The sequence below is a fragment of the Podarcis raffonei genome, chromosome 1 (assembly GCF_027172205.1).
Source record: "Podarcis raffonei isolate rPodRaf1 chromosome 1, rPodRaf1.pri, whole genome shotgun sequence".
NCBI lineage: Eukaryota > Metazoa > Chordata > Lepidosauria > Squamata > Lacertidae > Podarcis > Podarcis raffonei.
Window position 1 is genome coordinate 77399639 of NC_070602.1, and position 23925 is coordinate 77423563.

Genomic DNA, 23925 nt, shown 5'->3' on the forward strand with positions numbered 1-23925 from the left:
GGAATTAAACAGTCAGCTACAACCTGAAGATCATAATTAATGTATTGTGACTTGGCAGCATATCCAAGCTACTCCCACATATTTCATTGAAGTGAAATCCTTATCTCCCTTCTCCTATTTCTCACTGAAGCATAAGAGAAAACTCACAAGAGCCAAACACGTATAGCATCCAGATAAGCAAAGAAATCAATTGTTCTAATCCGATATATTTAACAGCAATCTTTTGAGATGCAAGGACTACCTTCAACATGACACCCACATTTATTTCATTTTTTTTTAAGTTTCTGTCTCCCATTTTGACCTTCATTTGAAGCAGCCTAGTCAATGACTTCTGCATCAATACTCACTTTAGCTTTTCTTTTCTTTTTTTACTCTTCCCCTAGCATGTATAAGCTCCTTTTCCTTTGGGCCCGTGTGTCATTCATAACAAATCAGCAGCTAACAAAAGTGGTGGCAGATTGACACTTCCTGAGAAAAGCAACTTTAATGGTGTCTAACGTGTTTTGGAAAGGATTCCCTCTTTCACTGTTCTATAAAGAGTCATGCTTTTTCTCCTGTTTTTGTGAGAACCACATGCAGACCACACAGGGCCACTCATGAGTGACTCAGTGACGGATCACAACCCACCAGTTGACATATTTTAATAGCATCCTACTCAATTTAAAATTTAGTGTAATAGAGGTTAGTGCTTCTTTTTAATGATTTAGCCCAATTGTAAACTGCATTCATGGAATGAAATGAACAACACTGTCTGTCAAATGATGACCTTAGCATGTACATTCTGCAGCAAAACATTGACAGCTATGTTTCCCAACCAAGACTCCACCTACAACTTGCTAGTTAGTTCAAGTATCTTTAATCTTTTCACACACAAGCTTTTACATAACTTATATTCCTCAGTGCACAAACCAAATGCACACACATGCTTCTCTCCCACACCTCTACATATCCCAAACATTGTAAATAGTAACTGCTAGTCAGAACTACAGTTTTTGGACTACAGATGTAGTGGGCACACAAATCTTGATGATGACAAAGTGTACTCAAAGCATATGCAATCAAAGAGAGCTTGCCTATTTACACCATATTCATTAATCATCAAAGGATATCTTCATATTTTAAGCAAAATAAATGAGAATTCTAACAGCTACAGATTCTAGGGCAACATCCTGGAGCTTCATCTTTTACTTTGCTATATTCTACAATCAGACAGTAGCCAATTTAAAATGGTATTGTTAAGTCAATACAATTCTGAGCAAATGGTTCAATATGAACAGTATGTGCATGTGCAGATGGGAAATAAAGAAGCTTTCTCACCTCTGTCCTGTAATAGCTTTGTTATGGACTTTCATTATGAGACATACTTTGCATGTTAAGCATGCCTAGTCCCACAGAGCACCACTCATCTTAAATGCTCAACTGCACTTAAACCCTATAAATGTCAAGAAGGCACATATACCGGTACATAATGAAACCTATGTAACATTGCCAAATAGTTTTAACAGCATTCTAAAGGAACTTAATTTTTCTAGCGACACATGTCAAGTGGTAGTTTCAACGGTAATTAAGACTGAATCCTACAATTACTTTCCTCAGTTACTTCTGAGTAAATGCTCAGTAATCTTAACCCTATTTACCAGAGATTAAATCCCCTGCATTCAATAGGGCTTGCTTCTGAGTAGACATGGTTAGGAATGTGCTGTGATGGCACTTAATTCCCACACCACTTCAGAGATACATATCATCAGCATTAAGCAAATCTATGTGAACTTGGAGTAGCTTTTTGCCATTAGTAAATAGACTTGGACCATACTGGCAGTCTATCAGATACTACTGTCTTATTCCATAAGGACTTCCATTAAACATGCCAAGGTAAATACATCCATCCCACAGTGGTCACTGAAAAGGATTCACCAATGCATGTTGCTCCCTTTTGTGAATCCCCATCAGAATTCTTCTCACGCACTAATCCCATCTCGTGTAGAGGGGTAGTAACACTAAGGACTCAGCTACACAGCTGCAAATAAAACATTTTAAATCTGTTGTAAAGTGCAATATACAAATGTGACACTAGATGGTGACAGTGAGTTATGCAAAATTCAATGTATTTTTCAAAACATTTTATAAAAGCATTTTGATACATGCTGTGGCTTGGTCTAGACATAAAATTTCCTGTTCCTTGAGCATGACTGAAGCATATGAAAAAGGCCACATAGTTACAGTGTAGCATTTTGGTATAAACCTGTTAAAGATAAACTCCATATCTATTATAGCTATCAAACTGTTGTAATAAAAAATAGAATTACAGTGGTACCTTGGTTTACAACCATAATCCATTCCGGAGGTCCGGTTGTTGACCAAAACAGGCTGTAACCCAAGGCGTGCTTTTGCCAATGGGGCCTCCAAAAAATTGGGTTGTAATCCAAAAGAAAGAAAAAGGATTGTAATCCAAAAAAAGGACACACACTTCTGGGTTTGACATGGTTGTAATCCGTAATCCAAAACGGTTGCAAACCAAGGTACCACTGTACAATTCCTTTAAACAAGGAGGACTAACAATGTAAGGTATTCCCTGTTTAAGTGTTTGTACTATCAAATCAGAATATATTTTAATGCCTTTTCATTCAGCAATTTCTTACAGATTTGAGTAATCTACATACAATGTATACAACAAATTATTTAAAGATAGTATTCCTTTTCATTAGATTCTGCTTATACATTAGAAAATATGAAAGTCGTAGCCATGGTTTATCCTTCATATTGCATATGCCTCATATTGCCTTCTAGGCTTTTTACTTCAGCTGTCTATCCTTGAACAGTGTTGTTGGATAGCTGGAGTTGGAGAGAACGTTTTGCTATAGCCTTTGTAGTACATTAGACAGTGATGCAGCCCAGAGCCATAGCTGGGAGGGGTAGCTGGGGTTTTTTTGCCCCAGGTGAAGCCTCCAGGGAGGCACCATTGAGGCTTCCAGCATGTGTGTGCATGGGGGTGCCAAACTGGGTCTTTGACCTGTGTGAAATAAAGCCTAGTTTTGCCCCTGATGCAGCCAGCGCCACCACTCTATACCTATGATTTCCTTATCTCAAGGAATCCTGCACTCATTTGAGTTTGAACAGTGCACATAAAACTCAACATATGGTGAGCTCTGGAATACATTCCAGTGCATTACCCACCTGGAACTCACTCATCTCCATAAGGTCAGGATAGTATTTGCATCATTTTAATTCCTTCCTTCATGCTTTTTTTTTTAATTAAAATGTCTACTGCATGTTGTACTGAGGCTTTCACTGACCAAACCTTCCAGAACAACCGCCAAGCCTCTTTCTTCTGGGTGATTATAATTAGAACCCAATAAGGTGCATGAGTGAATCAAATGAATCCTTTTGATGTACGCTACCTTGCTTTTGTCAACAGAAGAGTAATTTGTCTAAGGTCACAACCCAAGTCAGTAACAAAACTCTGCACAAACCCCCAGAGGGTTCCAATCCAGTCACATGATCTAACAATGCCACCTAATACAGGAAGTCACTTGGGGAAAGGGGTTGAGCATAGGACAAGCCCAAGGGGAGCAGCCAGATTTACATAACAGGCATAGCCGTTTATGGCAGATTCACACATGTTTACCTTATCCAGAGAATCTGCTTATAGGTATCACTTCTAAAGGTGCTTATTCTACTGTATGGACTGACTAGTGAAGCTGCTGCATGTCTGCATCAGGAAAAGGGAAGCACATGCAAATTGGTCTCTGTTGAAAAGTCGCAAATATTACATCGTTAGCCAAGCTCTACAAGATGCATTCCTTCTACTCACAGTTCATTATGTCTGAAAGTCAAAGCAAATGCAAAGCAACTGGCAGTTCAGCATTGGTTGCAAAGGGATTTATTAATGCAGGGAAGTGTATAAAGTTACATAATGAAAAGGCTGTTTGTTTCATCTCCTTAACTTTAGATGGAGCCGCGCGGAAAAGCAGAAAACCTGTTGCCAGGCTGAGTGTAAACACAACAAGTGCAATTAAAACGAAGTCTGCTGCACTGTTGGTGCCACCTGTGCCTACTCATCCTCGCCTCCTACCAATCACTTTGATAGTTGCTTGGTACAGTAAAATGTTTCTAATACAAGATGTTCTTGAGCAGATAGATTACTGTGTTGGGGGAAAACAATTACATTTTCAGAAGAAAGGAGGAGGAGAAAATATTGCACCAAAGTCTTAAACACTGTACTTCCAAATAAGTACAGAGGATTGCAGTCTTCTAGCCTACTGTTATGCACGTTTACTGATAAGAGGTTTCTGGTACAGCTCACATGCATTCACAGACTGGTTTCTTTTTTTATAGCTGTTGATACATGCTCTGAGCCTTAGGGGTAGGGTGGGTCAAATAGCAGAGTTCAAGGAAGAGGCCACATGCTTATAAATCAAGCGCAACAAGGAACACGTATGCATAGCTGAGCCTCAGCTGACTGTAAATCACAATACATTGCGGTGCATTTGGTGGGTGCTTGCGGTTCAAGCTTCAATGGCCAATGCGTGCTTCAATTTCAGCATCGCAATGAGATCTTCTCACGGTTTGGGGGGGGGGTAGGAAAAAAATCAACTAACTTTACATAGGGAGAGGGAAGCCCATCCCGCCGCGCCGCCAGAAGAATTAAGCCCGCAAGGCCATATAATCTGATTTTACGGCAGGCTGAGCATCTTCTGAAAAGCCCAGGAGCCAATAGGCAAACGGCGGAGCCAGAGACTCGGTCCTTAAATATGTGCGACTCTCGGGGGCCGAAGCAACGAGACGCGAGCAGGTTGAACAGGCTAAGCCGCTCCGCCGAAGGCTGCGAGCGAGTGGATTTTCCCCAGGGAATGGAAACGGGAGGCAGATCGCGAGGTGGCCCCACCCTCCCCCAGTAGGGGACCAGCAGGGGGAAATAAAAGTGCCGAGTGATTCGCCCCGCGGGTGATTCCCAACTTGTGGAAGGCGCTGCCCATGGCAGGAGGGGGCCCACAATACAAAGGTCCAAGGAAACCAAGGGAGAGCGAGAGACGTTCCCGGCGACCCAGCGAGAGAAAAGAGGCATCTGTTGCGGCTCCCGCGAGGGAAGCGGGCGGGGGGGGGTATAATTGTGTGAAGAGACGGGACTGGAGAGAAGGAGGGTTCTGGGGCTCCAAAAGTAAAGGCAGAAGGCGGGTAAATCGCACGGGACAACACGGAAACGGTGTCCGTGTGGGAGGCAGGGAGAAAGAGCGACCAGAGAGTCCATGGCGCGCACACTCCCTTACCTGGCCGAGTCTCCGCTCGCTTAAGCCGGGACAGAAACAGCCGAGCAAATCCTCTTTCCCGAGTCCAGCCCCTCCGGCGGCGGCGGCGGCGGCTTCTTTCCGCCTTCTCTCGGCGCTGGCAGAACTGCTCCTGCCTCCCGCGGCGCAAGGTCACCCGCTCCCCTCCAGTGGGCGAGCTGGCCCCTCGGTGTCGTCGTGCAGCATTCCGCTTCGCTCTTCTGGCTCCGGGTTTCGTAAAGCGCCCCCCACGGCCGCGGCCCCCCGCGAGGGTTGCAGCAAGTTGCTCGCTCGCTCGCGCCTGCCTTCCCTCACGGCGGACGCACTAGGAGCCTCGGCTGGCACGGCGCGCGCGGGCACTTCTCCCAGCTGAGCTCCTGGCAGAAGAAATGCGACGCTTCGCTTGGTCTCCGCAACCTGCAGCCTCGCCTCAGCACACCGGCCCGGAGCGCCCGGCTCGCGCTCCTCCCATTGGCCAGCCCCGGCCTCCGCCCCCCGCTATGCCAGGTATGGGCAGAAGTACAACAGAGCAGCGGGGGAGAGCAGGAAGCGCCGTTTGCTCTCCTTCCGCTGCCAGCCAGCAGATTCCCAAAGTTTGGAGGGAGACGAGCTTGCGATTCTTTTTGAAATCGATATCCGTGACAGAAGGCGGGTTTTGGAATCGTTCCCTAGTTCTAGGAGAGCTTTCCCCTGAGGCCAATCACGTTGCATCCAGAGCATTGCCAAGTTTTCCTGGGTCTTTCCCCATAGCTTTTAGGTAAACAAACACCTGACCAAAGCCAACGCTTACCTCTTCCAAGGCCACTTCGTTGGGAGTTTGGGACTCTTAACTACCTGGTGACAAATGAGGCTACCGCTCGCACCAGGAATCCTGGCTCTACAGCACCGGCAGATCCACTTGGTAGGTTGAATCAGGAATCTGCACTTCCTTGTTCGAAGGTTTTGAAGTTATTTTCATAAGTGACTCAGCAGAAAGAATATAACAGAAGTTGGGAGCTTTCCATGGGCCTAATTGGCAGGAGTCCTATTTCGGTCTGGAGGGGCTGTGCTCCCCAAGCCACAACCACCCATCCCACATCTGGTGTCATACATGGTCAGGCATGGGGCAGGTAAAGACACCGTTGCAAAAGTATTTATTCGGTGACATTTAAACTTTGCATGTGCAAGCCCCACTGAGATTCATTCCAAAAAAATCTTGGTTGGATGTTCCACTGAAATTAGTGGGACTTTATACTTACCATAATGTATGTTTACGCTTGGGATATTAATGTTATAGTCTTAGCTTTGTCTCTATCTCAAACTGAATTACCTAATCCAGTTCCACCCCATACTCCTGCAATGTCATGGCAAATATTTGCCCTTGCATTAATCAGAGCTGGATCAAATCCATTTCTCATTCTTCCTCCTCTTATTGCTAGAAATTGCAATGCATTCCAGGAACTCTAGAGTAGTACATTTAACCTAGTTTAACAAAACAAGGGCAAATTTACATTTGTTTAGTAAAAAGAGACAATGACTTGTTGAATGGCATAGGTCTGCATAGCCATAGTACTCTGTATTACTAGCTACATAATTAGCTGCTAACACTTGTGTATGAAGTCACCATCTTATGTGATGATAATAACAAGAGGCAGGGCTGGAAGCTGAGTTGCATATATGTTGCAGTTGTTTAATGCAGCCTTCCCTTCAGATGTTTTTGGACTCCCAATTCTCTTCACCCTGACTATTGGCCCTGTCAGCTGGGGCCCAGTTATGTGGGCTTTCCAGAAAAAAAATAATTGGTGCAAATTAGGCACAAAAAGGGAAACTTTTGCACTGAAAAATTCTTAGTTTGCATCAGAAAAAATCTGATATCAGAAACCACAGGAACCGATCTAATCTAGCATGTTTACGTTACTTGTATTTAGTAGACAAGGTTAAAAACGTGGAAACTGCCAAACTTGCCTAATGTATTTGCAATTTGTGTCTGTCCATTGTTACTAATGAATGTCTGAAATGGGGGAAATTCCACAGGAAAATTCAGCACTCTAAAAATTTCCACCCCAAATCACTATGGAGGCTTCTGTAAATTGTTACCAAAACATCTGTAGAGCACCAGATTGTGAAATCTAGTGTAATCCAATCTAGTACTTGCTTACCTGGAAGTAAATCTGAAGTCAATATGATTTACTTACTTTAATTTATTTACGGCTATTAGCCCATAAAGAAGTCAATATGATATTTTGCATACTAAGTGTACTTAGGAGTGTAGTCTCACAGTACAGGATTTTTTTATACACATGTGACAAATTGCAGTTAAAATACAATTAAAAAATCATCCATGAAAGCGTTTATTGAAAGATATGCACAAGTTGAGCATAGTACTGTAGCCTTAGTTTTCTTCCCATTATGTTAAAAAAGTGCCATCTTCACATTAGCAGCCGCAAGCACTGGTCAGGGAATATAGATCCATTCCACTAGATTATTATTATATTTTCCAAAGTAACAAAAGTACATTCAGTGTCTGTTTTCAAATTGAAGAATTCTTCATACAAGTAAATTACAGTCAATTTGAAACACTTTTTGTGAAAGGGGAAAGAGAGCTGGAGGGGAAAGAGCGAGGTAGGTGAGGGAGACATTAAGCTTTCATTCTTTACATAGTAAATGAGTGGCACATTTTTTTGTCAGCATCACGTGGATAGGTGTCTTATTTTTGCTGGCAGAGTAAGAGATCACAGGAGCCAGGGCGTGGTTGGTTGCAGTTGATTGGTTGCAGTGTGTTTTGTTGATGTGTGTGAGGTGGAGGCGTTGCTGGGTTAATTTAGCCATATTGATTCATATGATGTCGGGGAGGATCAGTCACTGTCTTGTTGGCCTGTGTATGTAATAAAAGGGAGCCACACCGGGGTGAAGGCACCTTCCTTTGTTTGTCCTTGTGATAGTTTGTTTGTTAGTTAGCTTTTCTAGTAGGGTGGTTTTCCATACAGTTTGGTAGCAGTGGTCCATGGACACTCCTGATAGTTCCCTGAAGTGTCTGGTTATGACACTCCTAGCTGCTGAGAGCATGTACTTATGAGTTCTCTGTCATGTAAGTGTGCATGTGCCTTGGGAAATATTTAGTATGGCCTATTCTAGAGTTGCTTCTATTACCTGTTTTGTTGTTTTGCAGATTTCTTGTAAGACCGATACCCAAAAGGATTGAATTTTAGGGCATTCCTATCACATGTGGAGGTGTGTTCTCATGGTGGTGCAGCCTCTCCAGAACCTAGGTGAAGTTCCTGGGTGCATCACTGCCAGCTTATGTGTTGTTAGGCAGTGGCGAAGCAGCATGCTTCAGCACGGGGGGCGGAGACCAGGTGAGGGCATGGCATGGTGCTCCTGGGGGTGTGGCGTGCATCCTGGGGGTGTGGTGTGCCACCTGCGGGGGCGTGGCGCCCGGCGCGGTGGGGGGCGCGGTGTGTGTCCAGGGATGGTACCCCCCAGTGCGCTCCCCCCAGCCCCCCGTTCCTCTGCCAGTGGTGTTAGGTACTATCTGTAGATAAGTTTCAAAGTGAGTTCCCTCCTCTTGCCTGCGAAGGGTTTAACGGGTGAGTTAGTGCACAGCTTCGACCATTGGGTTGGGTTTATTTCATACCCTATGTCATGTTCCCATTGGTCTTTCACTCCCCTAGCATTTTAAAGTAAAATATCATTTTTTCCACTTTGGAGCGAGCCCCTGCTTGTTCTATTTATGGCACAAATATTGCTGGCTTTCAGTTTTGTTTAATATCACTAACAGCTTTTTAAAAGCCTCACAAGGAAAAAACAAACCAGTAGTACAGATCCTTCAGTACCATGAGAGATTAAAGCTGCAATCCAAACCCCCTTACATTGGCTGTGGGGTGCTTGGATTGAGCAGAGGCATCCTTCTGCTCAATTCTGCCAGCTCATCTGCATTTCCACTGGTGCAGATCTCCCATTCCTTTCAGTCTTCAAACAGGAAGGCAGGTGGAAATTGCACTAGCAGTATTCCTGCAAAGAAGCAGCCCCAAAATAGCATGGTCCGAGGGTGAGCCTGGGTTGCCCTGAGATCTGCTAGAACTAAGTTGCTGCCACAACTGGTGCTGGCTAATGTAGGAACCAATCCTGGCCTGGAGCTGACCTAGGGATTGGGTCCAATCTGTCTTCCCTCCCACCCTTTTCACCACTGAGTGGCGAGGCTGTGCATGGGACACTAGCTCTGTCCCTCTGCAGAGCCTCAGAAGCAGCAGAAAATTCAAATTTCTCTGTAAGTTACAGAGTGATTGCTCTGAGAAGTCCCCAGGGCAAAGTATATAGGTCTGAAATTGTTCAGATGATACACAGTCGTTCCAGTTAAGAACATTAAGAACATTTTGGCCCATATTTGAATACTGACATGGTTTGGCATCTCGTTTCCTGCTCTGGGGACTTTTTATTTCTGAGAAAAGTCAAATAAGACGTAACATGATAGAAGTTCATAAAATGATGCATGGCATGGGAAAATTAAATAGAGAAAAGTTTTTCTCCCTCTCTCATCACACTGGAACTCATGCACATCCAATGAGGCTGAACATTGGAAGATTCAGAAAAATTCAGGACAGATAAGAGAAAGTACTTTTTCATGCAGCACATAGTTAAACTATGGAACTCACTACCCCAGGAGGCACTGATGGCCACCAATTAAGATGGCTTTAAAAGAGGTTTAGGCAAATTCATGGAGGATAAGCCTATTAAGAGCTACTAGCCAAGATGCCTATGCTCTGTTTCCACAATCAGAGGCAGTAATGCTTCTGAACACCAGTTGCAGACCTCAGGAGAAAGTGCTTGGATCCTTCTTGGGAGTTTCCCATAGGTGTTTGGTGGACCACATTGAGAACAGGATGCTGGACTCGATTGGCCATTGGCCTGATCCAGTAGGCTCTTCTTATGCTATTATACTCTGTACCTTTAGCTGCATGCAGGAATAAATAAGCAGGTAAAGGCAGATTTTCCCAGCATGGAAATAGGTGCAAAGAAGGGGAAACTATCCCTTGTTGATTTTTGCCTCTCGTGCCACAGTTTAAGGCATAGAGTCTCCTGTGTCCATAAAAAGAGATCACAGCCCTCAGTTCCCTTTAAACAAAGCACCTCTAAAACAATGATAAATGTTAAGTTGCACACACAACTAAGGCTAAGTATTCCATTGGCAACAGAATGACACTGTAATTGGAGTTGATGTGAGCTGACACATGGAGAGTGCTTTGCTGTAATCCTACCAGCATCTGCAAGAAAACAACCTGATATACCACCTGAGCTGCTGGCAGTCAGCAGCTGACACCTTTATTTTTACCTGAGTCAAAAGTACACTTCCTGAGTTTGATCCAATTTCTATCTAAGCTAGTAGCAAAACAAGGAAGTGACTCAGTGGCTCCATCTGAGTGGCCTATCCAAAGAATTAATCAGTTACTTATGCGAGTATTATTTGGATGTCATAAGCAATTAGGTGTCATAAGCAATTATAGGATTCCCTACCACTAGAGAAAAGTCCGTTTTCATAGCAGAAGTCTTTGAACCAAACCAGGTGTGGTGAAGAATATCAGAATTCCCTGCTTTTTTATTTTTTAAACTAAAGGGAATGAGGAGAATTGGATTAGGTGATAATGTTTAACCCCATGCTGTTTTCCTAAACCAAATTCCCCTCCCAAAGCTGTTATTTGTCCTATATGAGGAGAAAAACATACAGGTACTTGAATGGTGTTTACATGTTTTCTCCCATGGGAGACAGAGCAGCTTTTGGGAGGGTTGATTAAAAATACCTTAGCAGATTGTGGTTTTGCTATTGGTTTTAAGCATCTTGTACAAATGTTATTTCCCTGATGTGGAGAAAATCTTTAGCTCAATCAGCAGCTCCCCCATCCTATAGACCTGCTTTGATCTGTAAAAAAGAAAAAGCTGTGGGATATCTTGATCATGGATCTCCTGTATCAAAGTGTAACTTGTAAATGTCTATTTGATGCAACCCACTCCCTCTTCTTCATTATCCCTAAATTTGGGCTTTGCAAACAGAACAGGTATTTGCATGGAGAATTCCTAGACTTGCCATCTTGCTCTAATGCAGTTCAGAAATACTGTTCTTCATTTGCGCTACTGCTACTTGTTTGCCAGCTTCTACAACTACAGTAGGGACGCGGGTGGCACTGTGGGTTAAACCACAGAGCCTAGGGCTTGCCGATCAGAAGGTCGGCAGTTCGAATCCCCGCGACGGGGTGAGCTCCCATTGCTTGGTCCCTAGCAACCTACCAGCTGCCAACCTAGCAGTTCAAAAGCACGTCAAAGTGCAAGTAGATAAATAGATACTGCTCTGGTGGGAAGGTAAACAGCATTTCCGTGCGCTGCTCTGGTTCACCAGAAGTGGCTTAGTCATGCTGGCCACATGACCCAGAAGCTGTACGCTGGCTTCCTTGGCCAGTAAAGCGAGATGAGCGCCCCAACCCCAGAGTCGTCCGCAACTGGACCTAATGGTCAGGGGTCCCTTTACCTTTACAACTACAATGCTTACACTACAAAAAATAGGTGCATGTGTATGATGCAGTGACCAGCTCAGGGTCTCTTTGGGTTCTTTAGACCACATTGTTTATTTCCATGGAGGGAAAGAGCAAGCCTGTTTTACCAAAATTGTTTGGAATAGCCACTTGAACAAGAGAATGTCAAAATGTCAGAATGATTAAATCATTCTGGTTTATATGATTCTAGGTTGTAGTGGTTTTTTTCCAAGGGGAAATCCTTGCTGCACATTGATTTGGATTATAATCAAAAGGAAAAGCCAACAGGGAGTTTTTGTTGAATGCAGCAAGATAAACCTGCTTCATAAAAATAATTAAAAGCCTGTGTTTCGCTGACGATAAGGCGGTGCCATAAAACTGTCGCCTTTCTTGGCAGCAATCAACATGGGGGCTTGAAAAAATAATCTCTGTTTAGAGAACTGCCAGGAATGAAATGTGTCTACTTGATGTTTTCTAAACTCCAGTCATTTGCTAAAGCCTTTAAAGATTAGGGTTTTAAAGAAGCTGAGCCCCTGTCTCAAAAGATTTTGGGCTGGTCCTTAAATTCAGGTACATGTATTCCGAAATCTAAATCATACAAGCTAAAGAAAGAAGCAGGTAGGGAGGCAGTAAGAACAAGCTTCAAGAAAAAACAGGATCCTTCCCACTATGGCAAAGGACTAAAATAGCTTCCCTGTCATAGCAAGTGGACAACTGTCCTCTGCTTGATCCTTTGGAAAACTGAGTGTGGTCTGCCAGTTTCAACGCATCAGTGCTATAAGGCAAAAAAAAAAGGACAGATGTTTTTTCTAGCCATTCTTTGTTGTGTGTTCCTACTATTTGTTTGTTTGTTTGTTTTGTTTTGTTTATATACCGCCCTTTATCATAAGATCTCAGGGCGGTTCAGATACACATACTACTACTACTACACACACGGGTTCAGAGCTGCATGTTTCAAGGCTTAGAGTATCTGGGAGGAACGGCCATTAAATAGGTAAACGGCTATGAAAGGTTGAGAATTGCTCCATTTATCCTCTAGACAGATCATATATTTGATGGAGCCCTATTGGTACATTGGGTGAAAGTAGGCTGGCAGTACACTCATTTCCTGCACCAATCAATATACAGTACACAAAAGGAAGTTCCAGGAAAATTCATGACATTCTAGGAAACAGTCCCAAGTGAAGCCCACCATCTAGTCTGAGAATCACTTCCTCAAGTCAAAGTACTGTATTAGAATAGGTCACATCCACACCATACAGCACATTTAAAATGCATGGCTTTCCCCAATGAATTATGGGAACCATGCTGGGAATTGTAGTTTTGTACAATTGTAGTTTTGGCTAATCTACAATTCCCCAGATTCTTTGAGGGAAGCCATGTGATTTAGTGCAGATGTTTGGGCCTGGCTAATAGCCAAATGTGATCTCTTGGCGCCATTGGTCGTAGCAACTTTATGAAACGGCAGGATACAAATATATCAGATAAATAAATAGATAACAAGCTGTGAGAGAGATTTTTCACAGACATTCTGGTAATTCAATGAAGGAGGTGGTAGAAACTAGTTTATAGGTGGTTTTTGAAAAACAATTCTAAGCTTTGTTTCTCAGATGACTGGTTAGGCCACTTTTTCTGGGATTGCATGTCACACAAATGCAATATGCCATTTGCGCTAATTAAAATAAATATATTTGCTGTGTGCGCACTGTCAGGCTTATATTATGCTTTAGGGAGCGTCTTTCCTTGTTTTAAATGCTTACGTTGCAAAATGTGTATACAATGTCACTCAACTACCTTAATTGTTCTTTTAATTAATTTTTTCTTTGCTAGTTATTTTTAAAGTAACGTATGCACCACCCTAGAAGACATCATCCTTCTTGAAAGAGAATACAGTCTAGAAATGCTTTCGGATTGATCTGCAGAGAACACGGAGCCCTTTTTCATTCTCATTATAGAACTGAACTTGAATGGGTTTAAACCTCTCTGCCCAGCCCAGCATCATGAGGAGGAGGAACATTTCACTTTGTCTGCCCTTCAGATGTTTGATCAGAAAAACAGAGGTGGAATTTTCCTCCCCATTGCAGTGCTCGGCTAGGACTGGCTTAAAGCTTTCTACCTAGGCCAGTGCCACAATGTTACCTGCTGCAGATTCTACTGTTGCTAGCAAAGCTGGAGTGTTGGCAGGCCTTTAAAAAAGGCTTTGGAAGGCAGTTTTGGCCTACTGTATTTGTACATTTTGCATACCGCTTAATCATTCACCACCAAGTGGTGTACAGAAGACCTAATGGAGTAAGACTAAAGATGAGTTAAATCAGAATTAAATTAAGAAGCCTGCTGGAATAAAAACAAAAGTATTTGGTTAGCACCAGATGTTCAACCTCTACTGGACATTCCACAAATTTGAATGCCCACAATACTGAATGCAAAGCTCCTTGTGGACATGAGTTGTGCATCCGAGTCATGGGGAACCAAAACAAGTGACTCCAAAGACCTCAGTGACTGAGCAGGGATATAAGGGATCAGGCAGTTCCTCACATATCCTGGTCCCAAGATGCTAATACAAGAACCTGCAATCTAGCCTTGTAGCATATGGGCAGCCAGTGCAAGATTTCAAGCACCGGAGTTATGTGGTGGTGATACCCTGTTCCTGTTAACAGTCTAGCTACAGCATTTTACAACAAATAAAACCTGCAGACCAGGCCCAAAGATAGCCCCACATACAGCATATTACAACAATTGAGGTTACCAATGAATGAATCATTATGGTCATTTAATCCTTGTCCAAGAATTACCGTAGTTGGTGTACCAGCCATAGCTGATAAAAAGAACTCCTAGCCACTGAGGGTAGTTGAACCACTAGAGGCAACGACAGATCCAGCAACATCCCCAAAATCCAAACCTGTTCTTTCAGAGGGAGTACAACCCAATCCAGAACAGGCAACTGGCCAAGCTCCCAGACATAAGAACCATCAACCCACAGTTCTTCCGTCTTCCCAGGATTCAAGCTCAGTTTATTGGCCCACATCCACACCACCAGTGCGACCAAACAATGGTCCAGAACACTAGAAGTAGAGCTGCTTGGCTTGCTTAGCATTATGTCTGAACCTGAACTAACCAGACTCATTTCAAACTAGCCACAAACTTTACAAACCATAAGCAGTAGACCAAGAACAAATCCAGGTTAAAGATCGCGGATCTCTGAAGTTCAGCTGTTTAGTCCAGGTTCATACATAATGCTAAGGCAGAGAAGTCCAGAACAGACCCAATCCGTAGCAGCTTCCTCCACTTACCCAACTAGCTGGGCAGGTCTCATTTCTGATTTGTTGAAGTACTGAAGGCCACACTGAAAGTTGCTACAGAACTCTGTCTGCTTCTGTCTTCCAAGGATCAGCCTAACCCAAAGATTCTCTGGAGTTAATTTCATGCAGATTAAATGCAAAGGAGAAACATATAGTATGTGAATGGCTGATGGCCAGGTGGTAAAACTGGTGGTTGATTCTGTCGTACAATGAACTTCACTTCCCAGTTGTTAAGAATTAAATTTGTTTATAATGCTTATCGAGTACACAAAATATACATTGGTGGCTCTGTTATTCAGCTGATCTACAGCTAATTTAATTATCTTGCACACAAAGTGCCTGTCCTCCAAAGCATTACCTAAACATTTAAATACTGGTACCTGGGATTCAATACCTATTTGAGTCCTGGTTTAAATTAAGTTTTGCTGCCTTGTGAAAGTAAGTTTGCCTAAACAACCCTCCAAGTGGTTACTTGATCTGACATCTACAGCCACAAAGCTTCTTCTGAATTTTTAACTTTGTTGCTCCCTAGCTATGCCTTCTGGTTTATTCCATGACCCTGGTGACCTGGTGATGGACCACCTCAGCCCCACACCCTTCTTTCTCATCCCTTTGGCCTGATAATTGAGTAAACAAATCTTCTAAGGAAAGGTAGGCTCCTTCTTACTGCTACTTAAGTATAACGGGAGCATCACAGATACTTTTCAGAGACAGGAAGAAACTGCAGCTCTCATTGATCTTAGCAGAGAAGTGTTTGATCAGCACTTGTAAACACACACACACACACACACACACACACACACACACACACAAGCCCCAGGTGCTCATCACCTGCAGTTGCACAATGTTATCAGTAAATGGGTCCTTTTGTTCATATTTACCCACTCATTGAAGGACTAAGGGGTAAAGAATAGGATTTTAAGTATGGATTTCAAATTATTTTGGATACATCGGAACATTTTCTATTTTAAAATTGCTTTTAGTATTCCTGCCAATTCATATCTTAACTGGAATTTATCCTATTTCACTCCCCTTTCTGGGTTTTTAAAGGGTTTTTCTCTTCTTGAAAAGTAATGCACTATGTATAAGTTTATTCATCTGGACAATTAAATGCCAACATTATCTTACTGCAAAGTTATAAATGGAAAGTTTTATGTATGTATTTATTTAAAATGTTCCTAAACATATGTCTTGAACTTGGGAATTTACTGCATGATTTGTTTAAGCTTTGAGAAACTGTGGGCAACTGACTGCAGTTTTTTCCTCACCCAGGCCCCAGCAGCAGCAGAAAAAAGAAAGAAGGGGGGGGGGAGCAGATAAGTTACATTGTATGGTGGACTCCTGGCTCACCACACCCAGAAGATATTCTCACAAGGAAGTTTCTCTTTCTGGACAAGGCTCGTATCAATGGGTGATTCTCAAAAGCTGTGTAGCATGTTGACACTGACATTCTCCTACTGGCAAAAGTCCCATGGCTGCTGCAGCCTGTTGTCAGAAGTGATAATGTTGACCCTGGGTGTTACAATGCACGTTGCAACTTGCACTCACCGTGCAGCAAACTAGATGACCCCCGGGGTCCCTTCCAATGCTATGATTCCATTTTATGAAATATGGGAAGCAAAAGGCAGCCAGGTAAGAAAAATCTCACAGGTATTTTCTTTAACACCATCCCAACTGCAGAGATGCTTTCATTGCTAAAGCTCTGTAGAGCACCATGAAAATGGATGGCGTTGCATGGATAACTTTTTTTTGTTTTACATGCTCACATTGAAAACACAAGGACTATTTCATGGTAGTCTCTACTGTAAGAAAACCCTGAGGTTTGATCCAAGAGCCGATGAAGTTACATAGAATACCATTTTCAGGTCACACATTTCTTTTGTGGAGTGATCCCATGCATGCCTAAACAAATAGGTATTGCAAGGGAATCATAATAAGACCCCTAGACTTCTGTTGGTTTGTCCTACTTATATACTGGGATTTCTTTAAAAAAGTTATGCTTTAACAAATTGAGTGAATGGGAACCTTTTCAAAGGTTACTCTTTAGAGGCAAACTGCCATGTTGAAAGAGGGCCTAGGGCTGCAATCCTATATCCACAAACCTGTGAATAAGCACTATTGAAATCAACAGGCCTTGCTTCTAAGTATAGATGTATAGGATGGTCATGTGAGACTTTAAGTGGAAGCATACGTAGAATTGCAATGTAAAAGGAATGCTTTACAGCGCATTTCTAACCATGTCTACACAAAAGTCAGTCCTAGTTAATTCAGTGAGGCCTACTCCTTGGTAAATGGGGTTAGGATTGCATCCTTAGATGTTAAATGCAATAAGGTCACCACTTTCAGTGAAGCTTGTTTTCACTTAGATGTGTTTAGGATTGTAGCCTGTGCTAAAAAACCAGTTTGTGAAGAAAAACAAAGCTGAAGCAACAGAGCTGGTAACAATCCACCCCCACACAGGGCCCACCAGTGTTGGTTTTTCACAGGTACCAACCAGCATGCATTCCCGCCACCCCCCTTCCTGGGACATAGCAGGATTCATTATGTTACTGAGTATGGGAATGCAAACAGCTTCAGTGTGTCTGCCTGCAAGGAAGCTGATGACCTTAGCCATCTGGATCTTTCAAGCAGTTAGCAATGCAGTCACACTAATTTAGTTAACGTTTTTAAAAGACTCTCCAGGAGAAGCTTCCTCCTTCCCAGGGGCACTGACAACAGTGACCCGCTGACCCTCTCTTGTACAGCTAGGTTCAAAAGCATAAAGCTGCAGCTGTTCAGAGTTTTTCTTCCCTCCCCAGTGACAGTGTTATGGGAGGACTAGGGCTACTGGAACAGCGTTACTGTTTATCTAGCACTGACCTCTCTTCTCCAAACATGAAGAAGCCACTTCAGCACAGCACAGCACAGCACAAGCCTGTCTTGGCACTTGCTTAGATACCTTCCCTGATTCTCAAAATGCTTCTCTGCTCTCAAGTTCTAGTACCAAGTCTTGCATAAGGATAGAGTTGATAATTCAGATCCTGGGTGTGTATCCCAGAAGTGAGCCATGAGAGATGCTGCCTGTTTTGAAGCTGTACTGCGCCACAAAACATTTTACAAAAGCATGCTGTGTTGTGGTAAAGGTAAAAAGGTAAAGGGACCCCTGACCATTAGGTCCAGTCGTGACCGACTCTGGGGTTGCAGCGCTCATCTCGCTTTATTGGCCGAGGGAGCCGGGGTACAGCTTCCAGGTCATGTGGCCAGCATGACTAAGCCGCTTCTGGCGAACCAGAGCAGCACATGGAAACGCCGTTTACCTTCCCGCTGGAGCAGTACCTATTTATCTACTTGCACTTTGGCGTGCTTTCAAACTGCTAGGTTGGCAGGAGCAGGGACCGAGCAAGTCCTAGGCAAGTCCTAGGCTCTGTGGTTTAACCCACAGCACCACCCATCTGTTGTGGTACAGTATACTGAATCCTTCTTAAGGGGCTTTTAATAGAACAGGCCTCTCATACCTCCCTAGTGTGGTTTAGTCCCATGGGCTGGGCCTAAATAACAACAACAACAACAACAACAACTGCTTATAAATCTTTCTGTCTCTACTGAGTGCTGACCTGAGATAGGAAAAACCAAAGTACTCTATCCCTGGAACCCATAGGTAAAGAGAGAGTATTATACCATCCAACCATGGGCGTAGCCAGGATTTTTGTTAGGGGGGACCAGGACTGATGTGATTGGTCAGTTAAGTATTTCTGTTGTTTTACTTGATCTAGGGGGGCAGCTGCCCCCCTGGCTACGTCCATGCATCCAACGTTATTTGCTGCCCATGTCTTGTGCTAGTTAGTAGTATTCCAGTCCTTAAAGCTTCTGTAGCATTAATGGGCAAGTACACAGCAGTGAACCAGGAAATCTTGAAGGCCCATCTCACCTTTGCTATGAGCTCCTTAAGTAGATTTAGTCAAGCCTCTTTCTCATATTCAGTCCAACTCCATCTGCAATTAAGAATAATAATACTGGCTTAGCTTTCTGGGTTGTTGTAACTCTTGGAAAACTACTGGAGGATACTTGTCTTAGCTCTTCTAGTGTGGATGTCTGTTTTATCCTCCTCAGCCATGAGCCTATGAGTCGGTTGCAACAGCTGGAAAGCCACCTGCCATGTTGTATTGGGAACAGTGGTTCCCAACTGGTGGTACATGTAGCCCACCCAGGGGGTCCATGGCACCACTGGCATAACAAAAAGGTATGCTTTGTTACCAAATACCAAAGTTAGTTTCAAACATGCAGTATGTGCTTAATCTTGGCAACAGAATTCCCAGACTCCACCTTTTTAAGCAGGTTGTAATTATTTACAACAGGATTCATCTAATGAGGCCCATCAGTGAAAGCAGTGCACAGAGACTTCCGCTTATGCAACAGTGCTTTTCCATCCTCACCTTCCTATGTGCCCTTGTGCTTCAAAAATTGGATGAGGGTGGAATCCTCCATAACAAAACAGGGGGGTGGAAGGGGTGGTTCCATTGGGCATGGTGATATGGAAAATTCAACACCACACAATTTTGAATTTGTTCCTGAGTTTCTAAATACCGTCTATATTCAAAAGTGTTTTCAAAATGGTTTGCATATACCGTTTTAATATAATAAAGCACATTATTGAAAGAGTTGTAGAAACTAAAACGGAATCTTAAAAAGTCAGCAATCTAAGATCTTAGCTCCCTTAAAGCATGAAAGAACACACAAAGTTTTTTTACCTGTCTCTGAAAACAGAAGGAGGATGTAAAATGATCTACCTACCCAGGGAAGGCATTCTCTAAATCCAGGGCCACCACAAAATAGCTCTGATCTTAGTTGATGGCAATCTAATACTGAAATAAAGAAATCATACCTGACTGATTGTAAAGTTTGGGGGGGGGTGAAATTCAGATCTGGTAGCCAATAAAGTAGTTTCAAAACTGGCACCTGCATTTAGAAGTACATAGAGCATTGTTGAACACTGACCCCAGAGAGGTTTGCTGGTGCCCTACTTTATTTTGGTGTCAGGCACAGATCTTTTTTTATTTTCCAGGATGTTTTAGATGAAGTTTTAATCCTACTAGTTGTTTTATGCTGCTTCTCTAATGTTGCAGCTTTTAGCTTATTTTTGTTTGTTTACATTTTTTAAAAAGTCTTTATGTAAACTGCCCTGGGAGTATGATTGAAGTACAGTATAAAAATATTTTAAATATTAGAGAGAACCAATCTGGAAGATGACTAAGGAACAGCATTTACCATTTAATGACATCCCTCACATGCCCTGCTCCAGGTTCCTCCTCTGTCAGGAAGTTTACCTGGGACATACCCACCTAAGGAAGGTTTACCTTCTCTCTCCTGATACTTAGATGCCATGCAGTGGCTAGACTTTTACAAACTGCTTTTGGGATTCTCTCTTCGGTATTTCTTGATTTGCTGGTCCTATTTTCTTTTTCTTGACACTGAATGTAATAGTTATGAAACTGTGTATTGTGAATGTTTATGTAAACAACCAAATGCTTCCGGTAATTTAAAAATACACTTATGAGAAGCATCAATACTTTTTGCAACATTAAAACAACAGCAAACAACCAAGTTCCAAAGAAATAAAATTAATTCCAGGAATAGGATAAAAAACACCAATATCTGATGAACTGAGGAAAATAATAAAATAAGAAAAGATGGCTTCAGAACACCCTGCTCTAAATGTAACTGTACTGTTCCTCTCCTCCTGCCCCTTTTAGCTTTAGTCTGTGCTTTGGGTGCTACAGTGATGTCATGTTTTACAGACCTAGTTAATAGCCTCTGAAATGATGGCCTACACCCTGTGTTTATGTTTGATTCATTCTTTCAAATTGCTGCATGAAAGGACAAGGTTATTATTATTTCTGTGGAAGGGGAGGTGGGGGAATTAGTTGCCTAAAGTCAACCAGACATTTGGGACAGGGGAAAGAATAGAATCTAGACCTTTTTACTTTTAAATCTACGATGATTGACGTATAGTTAGCAGCATTAGCATACCTTCTAGTCATTCAGTTCATACTTGTTTCAAGCACAAGATGGGAAGAAGCAACCTGCTCATAAGCAATTGTATTCTTGCCAACTTATTTTTAAAATGAACTACATTTTCCTATTGATGGCAGCAGCCAGGACAGGCCTGTGGCCAAGGAGTGGCCTCCCTCCTTGCCATTACATCGCTGGCCCTCTCAGCAATATATTTATTGGCTCCTTCATGGTTTTTTTTTTAAAGAATATTTATTAGATTTTCCAATTTTTTAAACAAACAAAAACAGAACAAACAAAAACATTAAAAAAGACATAAAATTCATAAATCATACTTTAAAATAACAAATTTCTCAGACCTCCTCATACTTCTCCTCCTTGTATCCCAATTAAGGTTATTTGTTCAGCAAATCCTTCATTTAAAGCATTACAGCTTATAACATTACCTTATTTTTCAAACCCTTTCCCCCCCATCTATGTTCCTTTATATCATTACAGCTAGAAACCCCTTAGTTTCAATCCAACACCATTTAACTTTCCTTAATTTTACAGTATTTCTGTAAATAGTCCTTAAATTTTTTCCAATCTTCTTCAGCCGACTCTTCTCCCTGGTCACGGATTCTGCTCGTCAATTCTGCCAGTCCCATACAGTATTGGCTCCTTCATGTACAACCCCAACACTAATTACCACCAAAGCTAAAATGCCAATTCACATTTACTTTAAAACAGAGGCACAAGTTTCCTCTGTTCTGGTAAATGGCAGCATGGGCTGCAGTTTAGTCCATTGGATCATTTAGTTATATACACAGATCAACTCCCTTACCTGCATGTGAGCTAGCACTGAGTTTTGTTGTTGTTGTTTAGTCGTTTAGTCATGTCCAACTCTTCGTGACCCCATGGACCAGAGCACGCCAGGCACTCCTGTCTTCCACTGCCTCCTGCAGTTTTGTCAAACTCATGCTGGTATCTTCAAGAACACTATCCAACCATTTTGTCCTCTGTTGTCCCCTTCTCCTTGTGCCCTCCATCTTTCCCAACATCAGGGTTTTTCCAGGGAGAGAATTGGAGCAATTCACTTGCCATCTTTGCTCTCCAGATGAGCCCCTAAAACCCATCTTCCCCATCCCTGCCTTTCTGCCACACTCTGCCATACTCCCTGACTCCAAACTCTGGCATAACTCCTTCCTATGCCTTTCAAAGACACCTAACCTAGATTATATCATCCCTTAGGGGTAGGGGATGGGCAGAGAGGTATGCTACTGCCCTCTTCACCTCCCCCCCCATTCAGAATATCCCAGAGTGGCCCTGTACCAAGCAGCCATGTTCTACCACTAGCTCCTATTGAGATACTCTCTTATAAACCGGTAAGTCCAAGACCTGAGCCAGGTATTGCCCTAAGGTAGGGTTGCCATATGTCCTCTTTTTCCAGGACATGTCCTCTTTTTCAGGGATAACATTTCTGTTCCAGTGGACTTTTTGAATTTGCCAAAATGTCCGGAGGTGCGGGAGCGGGATACCTTATATGTTGGATACGCAGTACTAGACAACCAAGTGCAAAACATATACATACTGTGTGAGTTTTGCATGGTGCAGGAAAGGACCAAGTCCTTGTTTTTGTATATTTTGAAGGGACATTGCAGAATGTACCTGCTCCTGCACCCCCTCCCCTCCCCCCTGCCCCAGGCACCGGCAAATGTGTCCTCTTTTTCGCTCTTCAAAATATGGCAACCCTGCGAGGCAACCCTATAATGATAGTTTTATTGTCAGAAAACTGACACCAAAATCCTAAACAGCAGAGTTGACCTAATGTCTTAGATGATATTTGAGCCTCTTACATTATAAGAGAAGAACTAAGGTCTCAATTATTAACTATGTATGGTTTTGAATTTTAAATATAACAATGAATTCTAATTTCCAGCAACTTCTTTTAAAATTGCACCAATTTTATTTTCAGATGGAGTGCAAGCATTCCGAGATGAAGCAGGTATGCTGGAAGGAGATCTCCCATTAAAAATGCAGGAGACTGTACTAAGTGAGATCATTATTTGACTGAGGTCAGTCTACTTATCTATAAAATGAGTATGATACTGATCTCACTTGTTGGGGTGCGGACAGAGAACAATGTGAAGATATTTTGAGGAGAAGCCAAAGGGTTGTTATTCTTACATTGCAAAGCAGGCTACTGATTGTTAATAATAAGCAAGCAGATGATACATAGTAGTTATTTCAGTCATATCTGATTTCTAACCCTCTGTTAATGACATTTTATCTTCTTGTCCTTTGAGAGATATGCCTTCTACCCCAACAGCTTCTTACATCCACTTTCTGGCCTGTAGTAATTTAGGGTGGAACCCTACATGCTTACCTGGGAGTAAGGCCTATTACTTTGTTCTTCTGAGTATACAAGCCCTTTGGAAGGGAACTCTGGAAGGAGACTTTCCAGCTGTTGTTAAAGCATAGCCAAGAGTCAGAGATGATGGTAGTAAGAGTCCCGGCAACTTCTGGCGGGACACACGTTAGCCATTTGTGCACATTAAATTGCATGACTGACTGGTTCACAAAAAAATCATGCGCAGCACTACCCAGCAAGGAGAAGAGATCCACATTAAGGGTGTAAAATAACTTTTCCATAATCAGATTAATCACAGATGGGATGTGAAAAAGGGATGTCCATCAGCGTCATTGGGAAATGTGTCTGACTGACAGTTGATTTAGTCTGGTTTAAACACAAGACTGCACATCTTCAGTTTGAGCTGTACTGATATACCTAGCCGAGCAAGGTCTCTCTGAAGTGCCTACTGACAGAATCCAGATGTTTCTGCATGCAGAGCCAAGGAGGACAGCAGGGTCACCAACAGAGCAGGCAAGAGCTGG

At 42.7% G+C, this 23925-nt stretch overlaps 1 protein-coding gene across 11 annotated transcripts in view; it reads right to left on the reverse strand.

The window, feature by feature from the left end:
* RASSF7 (Ras association domain family member 7) overlaps nt 1-23925 on the reverse strand; it is a 94819-nt gene that overhangs the window by 45097 nt on the left and 25797 nt on the right. For 3 of the 11 annotated variants that reach the window (XM_053395215.1, XM_053395241.1, XM_053395232.1), the window contains 2 exons: nt 18971-19034; nt 9085-9254 (listed from right to left, as the gene is read on the reverse strand). The exons of 1 other annotated variant lie outside the window; for it this stretch is intronic. The gene's annotated coding sequence lies outside the window, so the exon portion shown is untranslated. Of the gene's footprint in view, nt 1-5267; nt 5608-9084; nt 9255-17922; nt 18058-18970; nt 19035-23925 lie in introns of those variants that run through there. 7 more of the 11 variants (XM_053395225.1, XM_053395249.1, XM_053395258.1 and 4 more) reach the window with 6 other exon arrangements.